We start from the raw sequence: 24247 nt of genomic DNA, 5'->3' as shown, positions 1-24247 counted from the left end.
TCATAAACAGAGAATATACACTTTTTTCTTTCTTTCAGGGCATTTGTATAAAACTATAGAGGATGACCTTGACAGAGTGAAAGAAAAGATCTGTTTCCAAGGCAACAAACAGATGAAGGTTGCTTAACATTAACTGTACCTACCCTAGTGGACAAAGTTACCACTGAAGAAACTTGTTTTTGTCAAAAGTCAGAGAGACAAGATTGATTCTTTTGGATCGCACAAGATTGGTTTGCCAGATGTGCCTGAGCAGAAATGACTAGGCAAAAGGCAAAAGTGACAAGACAATGAGAGACAAAGGCTCACTAAATATAAGCAGAGAAATATTCAAAGTGGATAAAAATCTATGATTTTTAAAAAATATATATGTATTTTTTAAAATTTAAATCAGAATTTTAAAATATTTTTATCAAATTTATTTTAATAAAATGCTTTTGGAGTAAAAATCTATCTAAAGATAGGTTTCTATTTAAGCTACATTAATAATTTAGTTTATTCAGCTTGAAATAGAGCTTAGTTATGTAGCATGAGGCTGTATATTCTGCAATATTTACATTCTTGGTAAACTCAATGAATCCCAACTCTGCAAGCTAAATAGGAAACCTTCGTTTTATTTGCAAATAATAATACTGAAGATTCTAACTACCAGCAAGAATGAGTCCGTACATTTAAAGAGCACCTGTCATTTCAGATCCATCATGGCAGCGCCTGTAAGTGGGCATCCATTCACCTGCTGCCCGTCATTTACCTCACCTTGTTGTCTCACTGCCGCATCACCAGCTGTTCCAGTAAAGTGAATGGGGCTGTTGGTGAATCAACAGCAGGTCAGAGGAGGAGCCGCTGTGGGACAGAGATGACAGTTGCTCTTTAAAAATTATGATTTAAATCAAGTTGATTTAAATCAAGCCTTTTTATTACTGATTTAAATCATTATTTAAATCGTGATTTAAATCGAATTGATTTAAATCATATCCACCCTGAAAGTATTCCAGACATTTCGATACTGACAAATGCAGTAATTATCTCTTATGTTGAAAATGATGAACAGGAATATGATGGAAGTTATGAAGAGCCCTTAGACCAAACACACTACTGAATACCTCCAACATTGGAATACTTAGTATTTTGTAAGTCTTTGTATAGTTCTGCTGGTAATTCATCGGAACCTGGTGTTTTGCCGTTCTTTTGTCTCTTGATTGCTTCTGTTAATTTCATCATTGTTATATGTTCATCTAGCACTGCTTTCATTTTTTTCAGGTATTTTAGATAGTTTTGCTTTTTCTAAATATTGATTTATTTTATCTTCTGAAATTGTCTCTTGATCATATTGTTTTACATAGTAATTTTGAATTGTTTTCTTTTTGTCATCATTTTGATGGTGAAGAATTCCTTCATCATCCATTAATTGGTGTATCAATTTCTTTTCTTTTTCCTTTTTCACTTTATATGCCAGCCATCTTCTTGGTTTGTTTGCATTTTCAAAGAAATTTTGTTTAGCACTTTTAATTTTTTGTGCTAGTTCTTCTTTATCTATTAAATCCAGGTTATATTTTTTTAATTCCATTTGATTTATTCTATTCTTTTTTTGTGGGTCTTTTTGTAGTTCTGTCTCTAGTCTCTTCTACTCTTCTACTAATATCTTTTGATTTTGTCTCTTCTTTTTGTTTTTCTTTCCCATATATGTTATGGTTAATCCTCCAATATATGCCCTGGCTGTGTCCCATACATTTTGTAATGATGATTCTTCTTTCTTGTTCTCTTTAAGGAAAAAGTCCAATTCTCTTTCCATAAATTGAATAAATTCCTTTTCTTTTAATATTGATTGATTCAACCTCCATCTTAATTTCCTTTTTTCCCCTTTCCATATAACTTTTATCAGATTGTGATCCACCCAATTGCTTGTTTCTATATTTATTTCTTGTATATTGGATTTTAACTCTGCTGACATCCATGTCATATCTATTCTGTTTGAATAAAATGAATATTGATTTTCCTTGGGATGTGTCTCTCGCCATACATCTTGGATATCTAATTCTTCCACCATTTTGAAGAAAGCCTTTGGAAGTTTTTTCCTGGCTTTTTTGTTTACTTTTCTAGTTTTGTAATCTAATTCCGTATCCACAATTGCATTACAGTCTCCTACTATATATACATTTTCATATTCTAGCTCTATTATTTTCTTATGAAGCCTACCATAAAAATCCTCTTGATTACTATTTGGTGAGTATATTACTATTAAAAATATCTGTTTATAGTTCATTGTTATCTCCACCATCAAAATCTCCCTTACTCATCCGTAAAAAATTGTTTAATGTTTATTGTCTTTTACATAAAGAGTTATTCCGTTCTTCTTTTGTTGTGGTAAAGAAGTATATAACTTCCCAGTTTTGGGATATTCCAGTATTTTATTGTGTTGTTTTTTAAAGTGATCTTCCTGAAAGCAGATTATATCTAACCTTAGTTTTTCTATTTATTTATTTATTTATTTTGTCACAACAATATATGTAACTATCACACAGAAAGGTTATATAGTATATAAAGGTATAAGCATATATATATATGCATATATATATATAGGAAGAAGAAAAGAAAAACAATAGGACAAGAACGGTAGGCACGTTTGTGCGCTTATGCACGCCCCTTATGCACGCCCCTTATGGTCCTCTTAGGAATGGGGTGAGGTCAATAGTAGAAAGTTTTTGGTTAAAGCTTTTAGGATTATGAGAAGAGACCACAGAGTCAGGTAAAGTATTCCAAGCACTGATGATTTTGTTACAGAAGTCATATTTTCTGCAATCTAGATTAAAGCGGTTGACATTAAGTTTAAATCTATTGGTTGCTCTTGTATTATTGCAATTAAAGCTGAAGTAGTCTTTGACAGGAAGGACATTACAATAGATGATTCTATGAGTTAAACTTAGGTCTTGTCGAAGGCGACGGAGTTCCAAGTTTTCCAAGCCCAGGATTTCAAGTCTAGTGGGATAAGGTATTTTGTTGTTTACAGAAGAATGGAGAACTCTTCTTGTAAAATATTCTAATTTACCAAAACCCTTTCCCTTTTTATTGCAGAGTTCAGTTCATTTATGTTAATTGACATTAATTTTATTTCTTCTTCCATAGTTTTACATATAGATGGGTTTTATTGTTCTAGTTGCTCTTTCCTTTCTTGGTTCTTTTGACTTCGCTCCTTCTCTTTTTGCTATTTCCTATTTCCTCCAGATCTCAATAGATCAAGAATTTGATGAGCTCTATGAAAGGGCAAAACAGAATTCATTTTCTTCTACAGATGCATAGATGCAACTAAAGTTATGCTGAAAGCAAACAATTCAGACCAGCAATTCCCTAGTACCACCAAAGAAGAACATTATCCTGTGTGCAATGAGCCGGATGGAAGATATCTTTATCATTTCACTCTAGAGAAAAGCTCAAAAACAGGAAAACCTGCTCAAGTGATTGCAGATAATCTGGGGTATTTCATGAGGAAGAAAGGCATTGACAAAAGCTTGAAGACCATTGGAGGAGATTTTACAAATGTTAATACTGGTTCAACTTCGAGCTTAAGTACACCTCTGGAGAGAAAAACCTCCTGGCAGATGCCCTGTCATGTAAACCACAATATGACAGCAAGAGTGAAGAGGTAATCCCTCCTAGCCTGCCTCATGAGTTATGACACAGACAAGCCAGGCAAATGGGAGCCATAGAGGGGAATGGAGTTACTCAAAGACTGAGAGACAAACTGTCAACTGACCCATTGTCAGCCCTGGAGGCCATATTTTTCCTTGGATCTTCAAGGCTGCCACACTTGGTGGATGGGCATGCTATGGGAAATGGGAGGGGGATTGAATGGTGATGGGGTGAGGTTTATAGCCATAACAAAATTCTTTCCCTGGGAGTCAAGGACGTTCAGCCTGTACATGGAGAGGTATGACTAGGAAACAACTCCAGTTAGGATGATGACCTGATTGGAACATGTGATGGGCATGTGGGTGTAGGGGAATGGACTTTGACTTTCCTTTGGGTGGGGAAAACCTGGAAGCTTTCAGATTTGGGTTTTCCCATATGTGCCAATATGACATCTCTAATAAAATGGAACTTTGAGGAAATGCCTGCCTTGGAGTCTTAATTTGTTGGGGGTGTTACTTGGATCCCTGACATTAACCTGAATTTGGTTTAAAAATTCAACCCAGCTCCCCACTCTGCGGGGTGCTCTCCAGGGCCCTGAGCCCCAGGGGCCAGACTGATTGCTGGGCAGCATAAAGACTCAGGGAAGATGGAGGTGAAGATGGCACCTATGGAAGGGGCTACAGGGATTAGTTCAGAGGTCATCCTTGAGGCCATCTACTGGCAGCAGCAGAGGCCATGGAGTGCTGGGAAGGCACCTGGCCCAAAGAGCAGGTGCCCTGGCAGATATCTCAGCTGGATCCTTCCCTATGGGCAAAGCTGTGGGAGCTGCACTGCCTCAGGAATTGGCAGTCGGGGCGATGCTTCAGGAGCCTTGGATTGCAATGGGCAGAGCGGAGCATGCACAGGACTTTGAATGGAGACTGATGAGACCTCCTGAGCCCAGTGATTCCAGAGGATGGGGTCTCCTGCTGCTGTCACAGAGCCAGTCACTACTGGGTCTTCCAGAGTGGTTTGACCAACTCAGCATGGGCAGCATTGCCCAGCCTCCCCCGAGCTTCCAGGCTGCATCCCACTGACCAAATCCCCCGACTGTGTCTTCTACCCTGGCCAGGGGTGGGTGCAGTACAAGTGGATGCCAGCCCCAGTCCCACAACCTGTACCGGCCCCACAGCCTGTGCTGCCAACCATTTCCCGCCCCTCCCACCAGTTCAGAGTGACGTTCGATGGAACCCCAGGGTTTCTTAACAGGATTTGGTCCCACACTGACCGCTATGGGGACCAGTACCAAACGGATCAGGACATAGTGTCAGCAATTGCTGACAACATGATGGATGGAGAAGCAGCAGAGTGGATAGCCCAATTATATGATGAAGGAGCCCCAGAACTAGAAGACACTGACAAGTTCATGCAAATTCTCCTGGTCCAATTTTAGGATATGGCCCAGAGAGAAGAAGCCAAAGATCAAATCAAAGCCATGAAGTAAGTGGACTGACTCCCAAAATAACTCATTTTGGGAGTCAGTCCACTCAAAGGCTGGCCGGAAAATTGAGAAACTGGTCTGAATGCCTTTTCATCTACCACTTCAAAGATGCACTAGACCAGGACCTCAGGTAACCTTGTGGTTACAGTAAGGTTCCGGACTGCATACAGGACTGGTACCGGATGGCCATAGCCATGGACCTAGAGATCTACCCACACCAGAAGCCCACTCCAGAGAAACCAGCTAAGAGTGTTCTGGGTCACCAAGCTCCTGCGAGGCTAACTGAAGCATCACAATCGGCACCACCAGGAACAATCAAGTGTTTCCGATGTGGCCAGCAAGGCCACCAAGCACCTGAGTGCCTGGCTCCAGCACCAGTTCCTTAACTCCAAACTCCATCAGCATCCCGGGGAAGGAAAACCCCAAGGAAGTCACCAGACAAGGGAAGGATCACCTGACAAGCCATTGAAGTTCCTCCCCTTTCTGCTGGAGGGGATGAAACCTTTTGGGCTCTGCCAGTGGGAGAGTGGAGAAGAGGATCTGATGGTAAGTGAAGCCATCCACCCCTTCACCATTAAGTCCCAAATAGTAGTGCCAAGAAATGGGACCCAGGGGGGATGTAGAGGCCATTATAGACACCGGCTGCACCAGGTGTCTAATCAGCCTCCCAATTGTCCAACAGCTAGGGATAAGCACAAAGCCCATAGCACACCTCATACACTTTAAGTAGGTCAATGAGACACTAATAGGCAGAGCCCCAGCCACTTTAGTCATGGAGCTCGTTAGACTGTAATTGGGATGCCACTGGGAGCTCATATATTTCATAGTAGCCCCCAAAATGATTGAATCAATCATACTACGCCTCACTTGGCTGGACAAGTGGAGTCCAACCATCATATGGAAAGATGGCTACTGAAAGTTAGAATAGGCATTGGCCCACTGCCACCAGTTCTGCCAAATAAATGCCAACAGGCACCGACCCCCAGCAGCCTCAGCCAGTTGGAAAATGCTTCAGTCACCACAGATGGGGTACCCCGATGTCCCCAGGTGTCCAAGGAATATCAGGATTTGACAGCCACTTTTAGTGAGCAGGACTGCAATACCCCCCACTACCACAGCCCTACTGACTGCACAATTAAATTCATACCAGGAGCCAAGTTGCCAAAGCCCAAAATGTATTCCATGACCCCTAAGGAAATGACTGAATTGAGAAAATACATCAATGCCAATCTAGCTAGGGACTTCATTCAACCTGCCAAATCCAAAGTGGTGGGCCTGGTGCTGTTCAAAGAGAAAAAAGACAGGGGACATCAGGCTTTGCATGGATTTTCATGGAATTAATGTCATGTGTGTGGAGAACACGTACCCCCTCCCCTTAATGAAATATATGCTAAGCCACTAAGTGAAGGGCAAAGTGTTCACCAAGCCGGACCTAGGAGAAACAATATGGATTAGGGAAGGGGACAAATGGAAGACCACATTCAACTGCCTTCTGGCCAGCTTCCAATTTAAAGTCATGACATTTGGGCTCCAGAGGGCCCCCCCACCCCCCCACCCCGTATTCATGCAGCTAATCAATGAGGTGCTACATGAACATCTGTACAAGGGGATCCTAGTTTACCTAATTGACACTCTCATATTTAATGAGACACTGGAAGAACACATTAAATGTGCGGCAGGTACTGAAAAAACTCCTCACCATGAAGCTCTATGCAAAGCTTTCTGTGAGTTCCATAAGACTTCCCTAGACTACCTGAGCTACCGAGTGTCAAGTGAGGGGATCAAGATGGATCCAGGGAAAGTGAAAGCGGTGCTGGACTGACAACCCCAATGCACCTGGAAGCAACTCCAGAGCTTCCAAGGATTTGCAAACTTCTATAGGCAATTCATTCCAGCATTTGCAGAAGTTGCCCCATCCCTAACAGAGCTACTGAAAAGAAGCCCCCACCCCACGTAACCATGTCTGACCCAACCGCTGGCCTGGTCGCTAGATTGACAAAAAGCATTCAAGAAGTTAAAAAGACTCTTTGCCAAGGAGCCAATTCTCCAGGACCCTAACCCTGAGTGACAGTTCGTCACTCAAGCTGAAACCAGTGACGTAGCTGTGGCAGCAGTGTTCCTGCAAAAGGATCCCCAGGGTCGGCTTTTGCCCTGAGCATATGTGTCCAAAAACTCACTGACACCGAGAGACAGTGGCCAATATGGGAGAAGGAGGCTTAAGCAGTCTGCTGGGCTCTCTTCTCCTGGAGGCACTTCTTAGCCTTCTAAGTAAAGTGGCTTTCAAGGTCTGGACTGATCACAAAAACACCAAGGCCCTAAAGACCTCCCGAAAGCTCTCTCCCAAACAAGTCCGCTTGGCACAGTATTTCAAACAGTTTAACTTTGAGCTAAAATACATCTCAGAAAGAAAAAACGTACTAGCAGACACACTATCCAGAAAGCCACAATTTGATAGTAGGAGGGAGGAAGTCATTCATGCAATCATCCCCTGCTTCTCAACAAGCGGTGCAAGTCACCACCAGGGGCCAAACCAAATGCTGAAATGACCCCAGAGCAGGACGACTGACAGCTGTACTAAAAGCTGTGCTCCCAGCCAGTCAGTGGTTTGATGAAAACTGGGACATCCTGACCATGAGAGAGGGATTGGTTTGGAAAGGGTTCAAACTATATGTCCCCACCAGCTTAAGGCTGCAAGTCTTGCAGCACAGCCATGACTCCCAACTGGCTGGTCATTTCGGCTTCCTAAAAACCCTCCACTTAGCCTGGAGGCAGTTTTGATGGCTGAAAATGAAAGCCAATGTGGAGGACTATGTAAAAAGTCATGCTACCTGTGCCACCACAGGCCAGGAAAACCTTCTGGGCTTCTCCAACAATTAGTCGACTGCAGCCGGCCCTAGGAAGAGATCACTATGGACTTTATAATCAAGCTCCCAGAGAGTGGGGGGAACACAATCATCTTGACTGTGATTGACTTATTCTCTAAACAAGCCCGATTTACTGCCTGCTCTGGATTGTCCTCAGCCAGGAAACTGGCTAAGATGTTCATTAAACAGATCTACCGGTTGCATAGAGTGCCCTGCCAGGAAATCTCACACAGAGGTATTCAGTTCACTGCTAAGTTCTGGAGAGAATTTCTGAAGTCCATCAGGTCAACTCAAGGACTCAGCTCGGCTTTTCATCCAAGCATGAACAGAGCTGCAGAATATGCACATGCCATGGTAGAGCAGTACATAAGATGCTATGTGGATTACCAACAGGAACATTGGGCAGATCTGCTACCTTTCGCAGAAGTGGTTTATAACAACACAGTGCATAGCAGCATCAGACTAACCCCCTTTTAAGTCACAAGCAGCATGGAATTCTGCCCAAGCTGCGGAGAGAGCCGCCCTCCTCCCTGACTCTAGCTGAATGAATAGAGTTGCTCAAGAGGGATTGGGGAAAAAACCAAGAACACACTAGCAAAGGCAGCAGAAGTATACAAAAAACAAGCAGAGAAACCCCCCTTCAACCCCCCCTTTTGCGTGGGAGATTGAGTTTACCTGTCCACCAAATACGTTAAATTGAAATTGCGCAACAAAAAGCTAGGACCTAAATTCTTAGGGCCATTTCCAATAATGAAAGTGATTAATCAAGTAACCATTCAACTTAGCCTCCCATGCCTACTAGGGAAAGTGCATCAAGTCTTCCACAGCAGTTCCTGAAGCCTGATGTTACTTCAAGACTGAGGCCAGAGGATCGTCCAGCACCCAAACTGATGGCAGTGCAAGGAGAAACCCATTATGAAGTTAAGAAAATTTTGGATTCTAAATTGCATTGGGTCATTTGCAGTATTTGGTCCATTGGAAGGGATACCTTTTGTCTGAAGCTACCTGGGTTAAGAGCTGGGATGTGAAGGCAGATAGACTACTAAAACAATTCCATGATAAATTCCCTAATAAGCCAAAGGGTCCTCTTGGGGTGGGGGGAGAGGGGGTTAGGACTGCCTGGACTAACCTCCTACATTCATCTCATTTCAGGGCATGCTTATCAGCTGAGGGGGGACAGCCTGTTAACCCAGGAGGCCATCTTTTTCTTTGGATCTTCAGGGCTGCCACACTTGGTGGCTGGGCATGCTGTGAGAAATGGAAGGGGGGTTGGATGGCGACAGGGTGAGATGTATAGCCATAACAACATTCTTTTCCTGGGAGTCAAGGATGTTCAGCTTGCACCTGGATAGTCATGACTGGAAAACAGCTCCAGTTAGGATGGTGACCTGATTGGACCATGTGATGGACATGTGGGTGTTGAGGAAAGGACTTTGACTTTCCTTTGGGAGGAGAAAACCTGGGAGATTTTCAGATTCAGGTTTTCCCAGATGTGCCAATATGACATCTCTAATAAAATGGAACTTTGAGGAAATGCCTGCCTCGGAGTCTTAGTTTGTTGGGAGTGTTACTTGGAACCCTGACACATGTGATACAATGACAACAAGGAGGCGCTGACCCTTAGAGATGGACTAGCTTGGAAGGGGTCAGAGTTTTACATCCCCACAAGCCTGCAGCTACAAATCCTCCAGCAAAGTCATTACTCCAAGCAAGTGGAACATTTCAGCTACTTAAAGATCCTGTACTTGGCCAGAAGGCAGTTTTGGTGGCCAAAAATGAAAAAGGATGTTGAGGACATCCTCAAAAGCTGTGCCACATGTACGGTGATGAAGTAAATTGCCAGGAAAATCCCCAGGGCTATTACAGCAAGTGACAGACCCCTCCAGACAGTGGGAGGAGATTGCCATGGATTTTACTGTGGAACTCCCTGAAAGTGCAGGATATATTGTTGTTTGGACTGTGATAGACTTGTTCTCAAAGGGAACCCACTTTACTGCATGTCCAGGGCTCCCTTCAGTGAAAAACTCAGCCAAGACGTTTGTAACACAGATCTACAGGCTGCATGGAGTCCTGCGCAAGATCATTTCTGATAGAGGGGTGCAATTCACGGCTAGGTTTTGGAGGGAGTTTGTCAGGTCCATTGGGTCCTTACAGGGGCTTAGTTCATACAAGTACCAATGGGGCAGCAGAATGAGAGAACACAATGGTAAAACAGTACTTGAGGTACCACATCAACTAACAACAGTCTAATTGGACAGCGCTACTGCCATTCGCTGAGGTGGCATACAATAATGCTGTTCATAGTAGTACTGGCCTGACCCCTTTCCAGGTCACCAAGGAATTCATTTCCATGCCCAAACTCCCCAGGGAGCTTCCTTGTCTGTGTCATTAAATGAGTGGACGGACTCTCCGAAACAAGGGTGGGAAAACACGAAGTGGGCATTGCAGGAAGCAACAAAAACTTATAAAGCACAATTTGACAAGCAGCCCCCAACAACCATTTCAGGTATGGAGCAAGGTTTATCTTTCCACAAAATACCTATGGTTGCATAGGTTACCTTGCAACCGCCATGAAGCTGGGGCAACTGGGCTAATAATTGTGCAGAAGCAAGGTACTGAGTGAGTGATTGGCCAACTCAAAGGGAATAAAGAAACAATTTGAATTTTTTCAAGAGTCCCGGCGTGGAAATAGCAACTAACTAGTGCTGGGGAATGTTAATGGAGGGAGAAGAACAAAGCGGAAATAAAAACACTAAAGCCCAAAATGGAATTTAACATTTGAATCTGGAAATTGGATTTGAAGAGCTTAAAAGAAAAAAGTGGATCAAAATGAAGATCAGGTTGTGATATTACAATATAAACTTATGGAAGGAGCTCTTAGAATTCGTGGTATGCAAGAAGAGCGAGGAGAAGACTTAAGAAAAATTATATCAGAAGCATTGGCTGAATTTATTGAAGTGGACCCCCAAGAGGTAGCTTACCAAATTGATAAAATATATAGAGTTAATTCCTGGATTGCAAGACAGAGAAAGCTTCCTCGGGACATTGTGGTTTATTTTGTGAAAAGGACTATGAGAAATCAGATTCTGCAAGTTTCATATCAGACAACTTTAAAAATTGGAGAACAGGAGTTGAAGGTGTTGAAAGAGATTCCTTCAAAGATGTTAAGAGACAGGAAGGAATTTGCTTTCCATACACAAGAACTTAAAAAACATCAGATTCAATTCAGATGGGAGGTGCCAGTTGGACTGACAGTATTCTATCAAGGAAGGAGATATAGAATTGACACTGTTTTAAAGGCAAAGGATTTTCTTTCTACAGTTTTGAAAGTCGAAATAGAAGTTATAGAAAACATCAGGAGACTCAAGAAGGCGTGGTGATCCAAGAGCATTTATTGCTGCCAGTATTAGAGGAACCACAAGAGCAAAGGGTGACAAGAGGAGCCCTTAAGCGTAAAGAAGAGCAACAGTCTCAAAGTAAAAGTCAGGATCCCAGTATGGAAGCTGTGGGAGGAGCTAGACGGAAGATACTGGAGGAGGAGCTCGTTGTCTGCTTCAAAGCTTCAGGAGGCCAGTAATGGCAAATAGAATCTTGTCATGGAATGTTAATGGCTTGAATTCAGCTCAGAAAAGAAGGAAAATATTTCACTACTTGAAACAATTTAAAATGATGTGATTTGTTTGCAAGAGACACATATAAAATTATCAGACCAAAAATATTTAATTAATTCAAAATTGGGTAACCATTTTGTTGCATCAGCTTTGGAAAAGAAGCATGGAATTGTTGTATATATCAGGAAGGATATACCAGCTAAGTTAATTGAGGCAGATATTCAAGGAAGATTTATTGCTATTGAACTGGTGATAGATGCAAAAAAGACTTTGCTGATAGGTATTTATGCACCTAATCAGCAACAAGAAAAGTTTTACAAAATGTTACATGAGAGGTTGACCCTCTGGGATTATAGTTCGTTTATTTTATTAGGAGACTGGAATGGAGTAATTGATACAAGAAGGGATAAGAGAACCTCCTCCAAGAAGATACCTATACATGCAAAATTACCAAAATCCTTTTTTGAAATGATGGAAGACTTTGAGTTTAGAGATATATGGAGGTTACGGAATCCAGATGAGAGAGATTTTACTTTTTTTTCTGATAGGCATCAATCTTTTTCACGTATTGATTTTATTTTAATTTCTAATGACTTGCTTTCTAGGGTGAAGAAAACGAAGATATTGCGGGGGTGTTTAGCTGACCATAGCCCAGTATGGATGGAATTATTACAAGGGAAAAAAGGTGGTAGAACATGGAGGTTGAATGAAAATCTGTTTAGATATGAGGATAATGTAACTTATTGTAAGAAACAGTTAAAAGAATTTTTTGATTTTAATATGTACAAAGGGACACCTATAGGAACTGTGTGGGAGGCGAGCAAAGCGGTTATTAGAGGATATTGATTTACTTGGACAATAGGCAAAGGAATAATAAACAAAGGCAGCGAGGTATTTGGAAGAAGAAATTCAAGGGAAGCAACAGTTAGTAATTCAAAACCCACAAGATCATAAACGTAAAGAGGCTATAAAAATATTAGAGAGTCAATTTAATATGTTAATGGCAGACCAGGTGGCAACGAATATACAATATGCTAAACATAATACCTTTTGTAATGCAAATAAACCTGGGAGATGGTTGGCATATAATTTAAGGAAGAAACAGAAAGCACGTGTCATACAAAAATAGAATATAAAGGTAAAGAGATATACCAACAGGATAAAATTAAAAGGCATTCTCAGAATTTTATACTGCACTATATGCAAAAGACAAAATATTGAATAGGGACATTTATGATTATTTGAAAGATTATAAGGTTAATATTCTAACATTAGAACAGAGGAGGAGCTGAATCGGCCGATAGCTACTGGAGAAATAGTGGAGGCAATTAAACAATTAAAATGGGAAAACCCTGGTACAGATGGTCTTACAGCAACTTATTATAAAAACACAGGATGAAATATTAGGCCCACTTAAAGAATTATTTAATCAGATACAATTAGGAGTGGGAATACTCCCGTCATGGAAAACATCTTTTATTTCACTGATACCAAAAGAGGAGCAAGACTGCTCTAAACCTGGTAACTATAGGCCGATTTCACTTTTAAATAATGATTATAAGATTTTTGTAAAAATAATAGCAAATAGATTAATGTTAGTTTTACAACAAAGAATTCATACTGATCAATCTGGTTTTATAAAAGGGAGGCAGATGAGGAATAATGTTAGACAGATTATTAATATATTGGAATATTTGGAAAAGAAGAATACTTCAGCGGCACTTATTTTTTTGGATGCAGAGAAAGCCTTTGATCGATTGCATTGGGATTTTTTATTTAAATTAATAGAGAAAATGCAATTTGGAGACTGTTTTATTAGAATAATTAAAGCGATTTATGGAGAGCAAACAGCACAGATTATAGTAAATGGTAGTTTGACAGAAGTTATTAAGATTGCGAAAGGAACGAGACAGGGATGTCCCTTATCACCATTATTGTTTGTTTTGACTCTGGAACCATTAATAGATAAAATACGAGAATTAATGAAAATAGAGGAATTAAGATTAGACAATATGAGTACAAAGTTAGAGCTTTTGCAGATGATGTAGTGGTTACGTTAACGAATCCTATAAATTCAAGTAGATTTTGTTGGAAGTAATTGATAAATATGGAAAGGTATCAGGATTTAAAATAAATCAGAATAAAACAAAAGTGATAATTAAAAATATGTCTATACAACAGAAACAAAACTAGAGGAAATGACAGGATTTGAGGTAGTAAAAAGGTTAATATTTAGGGTCTATATTAGCTCATCGAACAAGAAACTTTATAAGAATAATTATGACTTGCTATGGCAAAAAGTTCAGAATGATATGAGTGGCAGGAAGAAATTGCAGTTATCCCTATTGGGAAGGATTGCGGCTATTAAAATGAATGTGTTACCTAGATATTTGTTTCTGTTCCAGATGATACCAATAATTAAAAAGGATAAAAATTTGGAAGATTGGCAGATTGGGATTAATAAATTTATATGGCAGGGTAAAAAGGCGAGGTTAAAATGAAAATAATACAGGACTCACGGGAAAGAGGTGGTTTAAGAATGCCTAACTTTAAACTATATTATGAAGCAGTAACCCTTTCAGTAATAAGTGACTGGTTTAACTTAACAGAGGAAAGAATTTTGAATATAGAAGGTTATGACTTGTTATATGGATGGCATGCGTACTTATTTTATGAAAAAAGTGGATAGGGCTTTTAAGAATCATGTGTTGAGAAGTGCTCTTTATGGTCTGGAAAAAATATTCCTAAATTAGAATACAAGATTCCTATATGGGCGAGCCCTAGACATGCAATAGAGAATATAAATATAGAACAGAAACAGGAAATGATTACTTATAAAGAACTTTTGTATGCTGAAGGAGGTAGATTGCAATTAAAATCATTACAGGTATTAAATGAAGAAGGGAGGAATTATACTTGGTTTCAATATGGGCAAATAAGTGCTAGATGGAAAGAAGATCAAAAAATTGGTATAATGCAAAGGGAGGAAAATTTAATGAAGCAAATTAGAAATCAGACCCAGGAGCATATAAAGAGATTGTATAATTGATTCGGAAAAGGATTTGGTAAAGGATTGTATGATAAAATGGGCACAGAATATTCAGGAACCAATAATGTTGGAAACATGGGAGAAAATTTGGGTTAGAAATGTTAAGTTTACACAAGCACAGAATTTAAGGGAAAATTTTTATAAGATGTTTTATAGATGGCACTTAGATCCCAAAAAATTATCATGTATGTATCCTAATATCCAAGCAAAATGTTGGACGTGTGATTGTGATGATGCTACATATTTTCATATTTGGTAGACTTGCAAGAAAATTAAGGTCTTTTGGATAAGAATTTGGTGGATTATTCAAAATGTACTGAAGAAGAAGATAAAGTTCCTGCCACAATTTTTCCTTTTGGGAATTATAACGGATTGTACAGGGATTGAGACTAAATTGATTCTGAATTTAATAACAGCAGCAAGACTGTTGATTGGACAATACTGGAAGAAAGAAGAGATACCTACAATAGAAGAATGGATATTGAAAGTTATTAATTTGGCTGAGATGGCTAAAATCTCAGCGTTTTTAAAAGACAATACGCAGGAAAGATATTTAATTGAATGGAAAAAATGGATTGATTATCTACAAAACAGATATCAGATTAAGAAATATCAGATTGCCTTTGAATAATTAGAAAGTTATTTTATGTAATGGGGAGGGGGTTGGGAGATGAAAAGCTTTGGATGTGGTTATTTGGATTGGAAGGGAAAATTTTATTCTATGTTTGGTTTATGTATAACAATACCTTGTGATTGACCCGGGAAGCCGGGGGGGGGGGGAAGGGTTTTGTGTTTTTTTTTTGGGAGGGAGAGGGAAAAAAGGGGGAAAAATGTTTTTGTTTTTTAAAACTCTTTCAATTAAAAAAAAAGAGCTTAAAAGAAAAAGAAACCCCCCAAAAAATAGTGGAAAAGGATTGGATATAAACTTTAAGAAAAAAATTTAGCCTTAGAGGAAGAATAAAGGAAAACTTAAAATAAAAAAGCCCTGTAAAAACATTATAATTGGATTTGAATTGGAGTGTAAAATTCGGATTTGGAATATATAAAAATTAAGACGGGAAAGAAGAAATTAGAGAAATAGATAAATGGATTTAATATACAATTTGGATACTTTGTTAAATTGTGGATTGGAAATTTGTGGATTGAAGAGAGACATCTACTGGTGAAAAAAAGTACTATACTGAACACTTTGAAACCTGAAAAAAAATATAGTTACCTTGATCAATGAGCTATGACAACTTTTAAGGAGGACTTATTTACTTTCCAGCTTTTTGACTTTGATAACTAAAAGAGGTGACAGACAAAAATTTTAAATTGGAACTAAAACTTAAATAGAATGTCAAATGTGGCAAGAATTAATTGACTTGGTTAAGATGGTATGTGTATCATTTCATTTGGACAGAAAAAAAATCAAGAATTTTCCCAAAGCATATTCAATTGGAGAAACAGACTAACAATGAGAAACAACAAAGCAACACTGAAGATAAAGACATCGATGAACAATTAAATGATCACATTGGGAGTAACAAGGAAAAAAAAGAGAGAGACTAGGACGGTACAACCAACAAAAAAGAAAATTAAGAGAAGGAAAGAAGAGAAGAAAAGATTAGAGAAAAACATTATTTATTTATTTATTTATTTTTATAAATTTTTAACGTTACAAACAAAAAAAGAAAATACATTTTCCACCCTTGTGCTATACATAAAAAAAAAGAGGAAGATTTGGGTCTTCGGATATATCCTCATGATTGCCAAAATCCACGTTCTCGAGGTACAGGTACCGAAGCATCCAATGTTCCAAGCGCATAGTCCACAAATGGTTTCCAAGTCTTCCAGAAAATATCTTCTTTATACACACCACTTCTAATTTTAATATCACATGTCATTTTATCATTTAAAGCTAATTTCCACATTTCAGAATTCCACTCTTCTATTCTAAAAATCACATCTAGTTTCCAATATCTAGCTATTATAATTCTACCTATTATAATCATAATTCTAATCAATTCTTTTTCATATTTTGTTAATTCTATTCCTTAATTACCAACAATAATATAGTTTCCACTCTCAATGTTATTACTTTCCCCATCATTTCAAATATCATTTTCTCCAATTGTTGCCAAAACTTTTTAACCTTATCACATTTATACCACATATGTTCATAAGTCCCCAATTCCATTTCACATCTCCAACATTTTTTACTAATTTTTTTATCCATTTGTGACAATCTTACTGGAGTCAAATACCATTTCCAAACAACTTTATAATTATGCTCTTTAATCCTTATAGATAAGGTTCTCATAATTCTACTATTCCAATTCACATTCCAATCTGACTCTGGTATTTCAATATTAAGATCTTTTCCCCAATTTGTCCTCATCACTCTTTGTAATTTTTCATCAGAGTTTATAATCTTATAAACCCTGCTAACGAGTCCCTTTAGCCCAATTTCATCTTTCATAATCCGAGATACTAAATATTCAAATTCAGTTTCACATCTATTTATCGAATAGTTTTCCCTTAATTTTTTTGTCCATTTTTCTATCTGTATTTTTTCAAACCAGCTTAACCCTAATTTTTCAATAATTTCTTTATTCCTCCTTTCATTTTCTAAAACTTTTAACCAATCTCATGGGGCGTGGCCATGACCGTGGTGGGGTAAGGACCTTTCCTTCACTTCACAGGGCTTATTAATGAAGATTTATGAGGATTTATGTGTTTGGAATGCACCGATACGGATGAAAGTTAATAAATCGTGAAGTGAAAGTGTTAACAGCCCAGCAGACTGAATTTAAAACCGGTAAGTCATCTGAAACTGCTTGAATTATGGAGTTTTTACAGCGTGGGGGTGACCAGCCGGCTGGCAGACACGATTAAGTCTGGAATAAAGTGCTGTCTTTCGTTTTTGCTATTATAAATAACGTGTTCTGTGCTTTACTGCTGAGGTCAAGGTGTGAATATTAAAGACTGAATTTGTCAAGGAGAAGAATTTAATTGAAGATTAAATTGATTTTTTGTGCGGGAAACTTGACCGGAGCAGCAGGATTTTACTGGGCGTTGTCTTCTGATGGATAATTTTTTTTGAGAGGAAAGTAACAGCTTGTTTATGTGCTTTTATGATCACAGACAATAAAGGAGAGGATTTTTCTCCAAAGTTTAAGTTGGAATGAAGTAGTAAATTTTTCTTTCTTTTTCCTTTGCTGATGTGGAGAAAAAATGGCGCTGATTATTGTTTAAAAGCTGTGAAGTTATCTGTGCTTTCTGTGGAGTGACTATGAGTCACAAGCTGTTGAGAGATAACAGTGCAAAATAAGCCGCTGCTCCAATTAAAAAATTGCTGTCCCTTGATCTTCATTAAGACTCTCTGCAAAAGTGGTTTGAAATACTAGTTTGAAAACTTTTTAAAAACTTTTTAAAATGACTCAACAACCTTCAGAAATGCAGCAAGTTGCTGCAGCTTTAAACAAAATTGGGGAAAAAATAGCAGGATTATCGGAGCGTATGGATAATATGACATTGGAAATGACATTGGAAATGAAAAAATTGAAACAAGAAATGAATGAAAATTTTGCAAAGCAAACAGTGGAAATGACAATTATTAAAGATGAACTTGAGCAGATTCATGTACATGAGGCAAAAGTGGATCGGCAAATTGGTGAAATATTTTACAAAAATGAGCAGAAAGACAAGAGAATTTGTCTCCTGGAAGAAGAGATGAGGAAATATAATTTGGTTATCCGAGGGATTCCAGAAGAAAAGGTAGATAATTTGAAACAGCGGGTTTTAAAATGGATTAATGATCTCGACACGCAAATTACGTTTACAATAGCAGATCTGGCAAGTGTTTTTAAAATTGGCTATAGAAGGCAAAATGGCTCCAATAGGAATGTGCTTGTCAGGTTTGCAAATCTTGGTGATAAGCTGGAAGTTATGGCCAAGGTGAGAGAGATGGGAGATGTTTTGAAGTTTGAAGGAAAGACTATTCAAGTCTTCCCGGATATATCAAGAGAAGAAAGGGCATGGAGATTTTTTTAAAAACCAATTACAAAGGTTTTGAGAGATAATGGAATTAGATATAACTGGAGGCCACCACAACAATTGGAATTTTTTTATAAAGGAAGGATGCATACAATTACCCCAGACATAGATGCAATATTATATTTATGGGAGCTTGGACTGATCAAGGAGGAGGATTTAACGGAGCTAAAAGATCAAATGCTTAAGATGGGTGGAATACACGTGGAAACATCAACCCCAGAAGAAGAAAAAGGGGCTATTGGGGGGCAAGACCCTAAAGGGTTAAAGAGGAAAGAAATATCACCTGTGTTGGTTGAACAGAAGAAAAGTCGTGAGGATACAGCAACAGAAGAAGCAGATAAGAGTCTTGGAAAATGCGAAGCCGAATGTGGGAGAGAGCCATCACTTTCTTTTTTCTTGAGTGACGAATTTAAATAGATAGCCCGAAAGAAGTGACCCGGACATTGGCACGTCCCCTCTCCCCCATTCTCTTTATGGAGGCGAAACCGACGAGGATGTGGGGGAAGAAGATTGTTTGTTTTCTATTGTTTGTTTTGTTTTCTGTCTTTTTCTGTTTTTTTTATTGTTTTCTTTATGCTAAATGTTGGTTATATGGGAGTTTAATGTTGGGTTTTGGGCACAGAAAGGAAGAGGCGGGGATAGGATTGAAAAATTTACAGTTTAAATGGGAGTCATAAAAATAATGTCATGGAATGTGAAGGGTACAGGGAATCAGATTAAAAGAAGAAGATTGGAACTTAAGATTAAAAGAGATTTACCAGATATTTTATTTTTACAAGAAACCCATCAGAAATCTGAAGATTCAAATAGAATGTATATAAAAGGTAAGCAAATATATGAAAAAGCATTTGGAACTTCAAAAGCCAGAGGAGTTGCAACATTGATATCAGATAGGGTGTATTTTGAAAAACATCAGGTAATTTTGGATGAGGATGGAAGATATGTAATAATTGTGGGAAATCTTAATGAGGAAAAAGTGACACTTGTTAATTTATATTTACCGAATGAAAACAAAGAGAATTTCTTGAAAAATAACAAAAATTTTGGAGAATGAAAGTGTAGGAAAGTAATTGTGGCTGGGGATTTTAATTTAATCAGAGATAAAATAGATAGTACTAACCCCACTCGTTGTGGAGGAGCAAATAAAATGGGGATTTTAAATACGTGGATGCTCCGAAATGGCGTAGTGGATGTGTGGAGAGAGGTCAAAGGAATTGAAAGAGTATATACTTTTTCTAAGATATATAATACATATTCTAGAATTGATTATATTTTTCTTTCTAAAGATTTGTTGAATAATGTGGATAAGGTAGATGTGGAATTTTAAAGATTCTGATCATGCAGAAGTTATGGTGGATTTAGATTGTAATTTTGAGAAAAAAAGAAGTTATTGGAGATATGAGGAGAAACTGTATAACAATGAAAAGGATAAAAAATGGATACTTAAAAAATTGGAGGAAAGTTGGAGATTAAATGATAATGGGAGGTTAAATTTGAAATTGTTTGGGATGCGATGAAAGCTGTGTTTAGAGGAGAGTATTAAATTATCAAGTAGGAAATATAAAAATTATAAAATTAAAATGGAAAGAGATAAAATCAGATTAAAGAAGAAGATTGGAACTTAAGATTAAAAGAGATTTACCAGATATTTTATTTTACAAGAAACCCATCAGAAATCTGAAGATTCAAATAGAATGTATATAAAAGGTATGCAAATATATGAAAAGCATTTGGAACTTCAAAAGCTAGAGGAGTTGCAACACTGATATCAGATAGGGTGTATTTTGAAAACATCAGGTAATTTTGGATGAGGATGGAAGATATGTAATAATTGTTGGAAATCTTAATGAGGAAAAAGTGACACTTGTTAATTTATATTTACCGAATGAAAACAAAGAGAATTTCTTGAAAAATAACAAAAATTTTGGAGAATGAAAGTGTAGGAAAGTAATTGTGGCTGGGGATTTTAATTTAATCAGAGATAAAATAGATAGTACTAACCCCACTCGTTGTGGAGGAGCAAATAAAATGGGGATTTTAAATACGTGGATGCTCAAACGGTGATGTGTGAGAGAGGTTAAAGGAATTGAAAGAGTATATACTTTTTCTAAGATATATAATACATATTCTAGAATTGATTATATTTTTCTTTCTAAAGATTTGTTGAATAATGTGGATAAGGTAGATGTGGAATTTTAAAGATTCTGATCATGCAGAAGTTATGGTGGATTTAGATTTTAATTTTGAGAAAAAAAGAAGCTATTGGAGATATGAGGAGAAACTGTATAAAATGAAAAGGATAAAAATGGATACTTAAAAATTGGAGGAAAGTTGGAGATTAAATGATAAGGGAGGTTAAATTTGAAATTGTTTTGGGATGCGATGAAAGCTGTGTTTAGAGGAGAGTATTAAATTATCAAGTAGGAAATATAAAATTATAAAATTAAAATGGAAAGAGATAAAATCAGATTAAAGAATTGGAAAATCAATTTTGCTTACTAAAGAAAAAAAATTCTTCAGGAGCTTAATATGTTAAGAAATAAAATGATAGAAGAAGATACAGAGTTGGTAAAAGAAATTTGAGATATTTAAATAGGAATTTTTGAATTTAGTAATAGAAATTCTAAATTATTGGCAAAGATGGCGAAAAATAAAAGAGAGAAGAGAAAATTGGAGTTTGATAGATGATAGAGGTATAAGATGTTACAAAAATTAGAGAAATGTGAAGTGGTTAGAAATTTTTTCAGAATCTATATTCAAAGAAACCAATTAATCGGGAAAATTGCAAAGTTATTTAGAAAATATGTGGTGAAAATTGATCAAACATATAAGGAATTGATGGAAGAAGATATAACACAAGATGAGATTAATGGAGTTATACAAAAATAAAATTAGGAAAAGCTCCAGGTGAGGATGGATTACCTGTGAGTTTTATAAAGAATTTAAAGAATTAATAATACCAAGATTGCAAAAATTATTTAATGGAATATTACATGGTGGAGAAGTACCTTCGTCATGGAATAGAACGGTGATATCCCTAATTCCTAAACCAGATAAAGATTTAGAAAGGATTGAGTCCTATCGACCCATTTCTTTAATTAATCAGGATGCAAAGATATTTACTGCTATTATAAGTAATAGATTAAATAGATTTATAGATAGATATATAAGTTACAACCAAGTAGGTTTGTGAAGGGTAGATATATGAGTGATATTGTTAGAAGAGTATTAAATATTATAGATGTAGCTGAACATAATGGTGATAAAATTGGTATAGTATCATTGGATATTTTTAAAGCTTTTGATTCTGTACAATGGGAAACTATTAAAGTAATTGTGGAGGCTTTAGGCTTTGGTAACAAGTTTATACATGTTATTTCAAATTGTATCAAAAAGTAGTGCAAGAGTGAAGGTGAATGGAATATTAACTGAAGAGATAAAATTAGAGGTGAGACAAGGATGTCCCTTGTCCCAACATTATTTTTATTGGCTATGGAAATGACAAGAATGATAGAAAAGATGAAGAATTAGAAGGATAAATATAAAATGTTAAGAAATAAAATGATAGAAGAAGATAGATAAATATAAAATTATAAAATTAAAATGGAAAGAGATAAAATCAGATTAAAGAATTGGAAAATCAATTTTGCTTACTAAAGAAAAAAAATTCTTCAGGAGCTTAATATGTTAAGAAATAAAATGATAGAAGAAGATACAGAGTTGGTAAAAGAAATTTGATGGAATAAAATATCACCGGCTATGGCAAACCTCCTTCCCAGGCTGAAGGTAATCAACAACTGGCAGATGACCTGAATGAGTTTTACTGCAGGTTTGAAAGGAAACTACAGCCACCTATCTCCACAACCCCCATCTCAGACACACCAACAACAGCCAAGCCTCCTACAACTGACTCCATCTCAGACACACCAACAACCAAATCTCCTACAACTGACCCTATCCCATTGGTTTCACAACCCCTAAGTGATCACAGAAAAGGAAGTGCAAGACCTATTTCACAGACAAAAGCCAGGAAAAGCTCCAGGCCCAGACAAGATAACTCCTTCTTGCTTAAAAGTCTGTGCTGACCAATTGGCCCTCATTTTCACCAGTATCTTCAATAAATCGCTAGAGATGTGTTATGTTCCTTCTTGCTTCAAATGCTCAACCATCATCCCAGTGCTGAAGAAGCCCACCATCAAGGAACTGAATGACTACAGACCAGTTGCTCTAACATCTGTAGTTATGAAAACCTTTGAAAGGCTAGTGCTGTCTCACTTGAAAATCATCATGGATCTGCTGTTAGACCCTCTGCAATTTGCATACCGAGCAAATAGATCAACAGATGATGCTGTTAATATGGCTCTGCACTACATTCTACATCATCTTGAATCTCCAAAGACATACGCGAGGGTCTGCTTTGTAGACTTTAGTTCAGCATTCAATACCATCATTCCAGACATTCTCCTAACTAAGCTAAACCAGCTACAGGTACCGGAACAGGCTTGTAAGTGGATCACAAGCTTCCTAACAAACAGGAAGCAGCAGGTGAAGCTAAGCAAGATCACATCAAATACCTGTACAATTAGCACAGGGGCCCCCCAAGGCTGTGTGCTCTCCCCACTTCTCTTCTCTCTGTATACCAATGACTGCATCTCCAATGATCCATCAGTTAAGCTACTGAAGTTCGCAGATGACACAACAGTGATTGGTCTCATTCGAGACAATGACGAATCCGCATATAGACGAGAGGTCAAATGACTAGCCTTGTGGTGCAACCAAAACAATCTGGAACTGAACACACTCAAAACCGTAGAAATGGTGGTAGACTTTAGGAGAAACCCTTCCATACTTCCACCTCTCACAATACTTGACAACACAGTATCAACAGTAGAAACCTTCAAATTTCTGGGTTCTATCATATCGCAAGATCTCAAATGGACAGCTAACATCAAAAACATCATTAAAAAAGGACAACAAAGAATGTTCTTTCTGCACCAACTCAGTAAGCTCAAACTGCCCAAGGAGCTGCTGATCCAATTCTACAGAGGAATTATTGAGTCTGTCATTTGCACCTCTATAACTGTCTGGTTCGGTTCTGCAACCCAACAAGAAAGACACAGACTTCAGAGGATAATTAGAACTGCAGAAAAATAATTGCTACCAACTTGCCTTCCATTGAGGACCTGTATACTGCACGAATCAAGAAGAGGGCCGTGAAAATATTTGCTGATCACTCGCATCCTGGACATAAACTGTTTCAACTCCTACCCTCAAAACGACGCTATAGAGCACTGCACACCAGAACAACTAGACACAAGAACAGTTTTTTCCCGAAGGCCATCACTCTGCTAAACAAATAATTCCCTCAACACTGTCAGACTATTTACTGAATCTGCACTACTATTAATCGTTTCATAGTTCCCATCGCCAATCTCTTTCCACTTATGACTGTATGACTATAACTTGTTGCTGGCAATCCTTATGATTTATATTGATATATTGATCATCAATTGTGTTGTAAATGTTGTACCTTGATGAACGTATCTTTTCTTTTATGTACACTGAGAGCATATGCACCAAG

General features: G+C 37.7%; 1 protein-coding gene across 1 annotated transcript in view; it reads right to left on the bottom strand.

The window, feature by feature from the left end:
- DMD (dystrophin) overlaps positions 1-24247 on the bottom strand; it is a 1918566-nt gene that overhangs the window by 1631342 nt on the left and 262977 nt on the right. The window lies entirely within an intron of this gene.

This window comes from Ahaetulla prasina, chromosome 5 (assembly GCF_028640845.1).
Source record: "Ahaetulla prasina isolate Xishuangbanna chromosome 5, ASM2864084v1, whole genome shotgun sequence".
In the NCBI taxonomy this organism is placed as follows: Eukaryota; Metazoa; Chordata; class Lepidosauria; order Squamata; family Colubridae; genus Ahaetulla; species Ahaetulla prasina.
The sequence above is the reverse complement of the archived record's forward strand: the minus strand, read 5'-3'. Positions and strand labels throughout refer to the sequence as shown.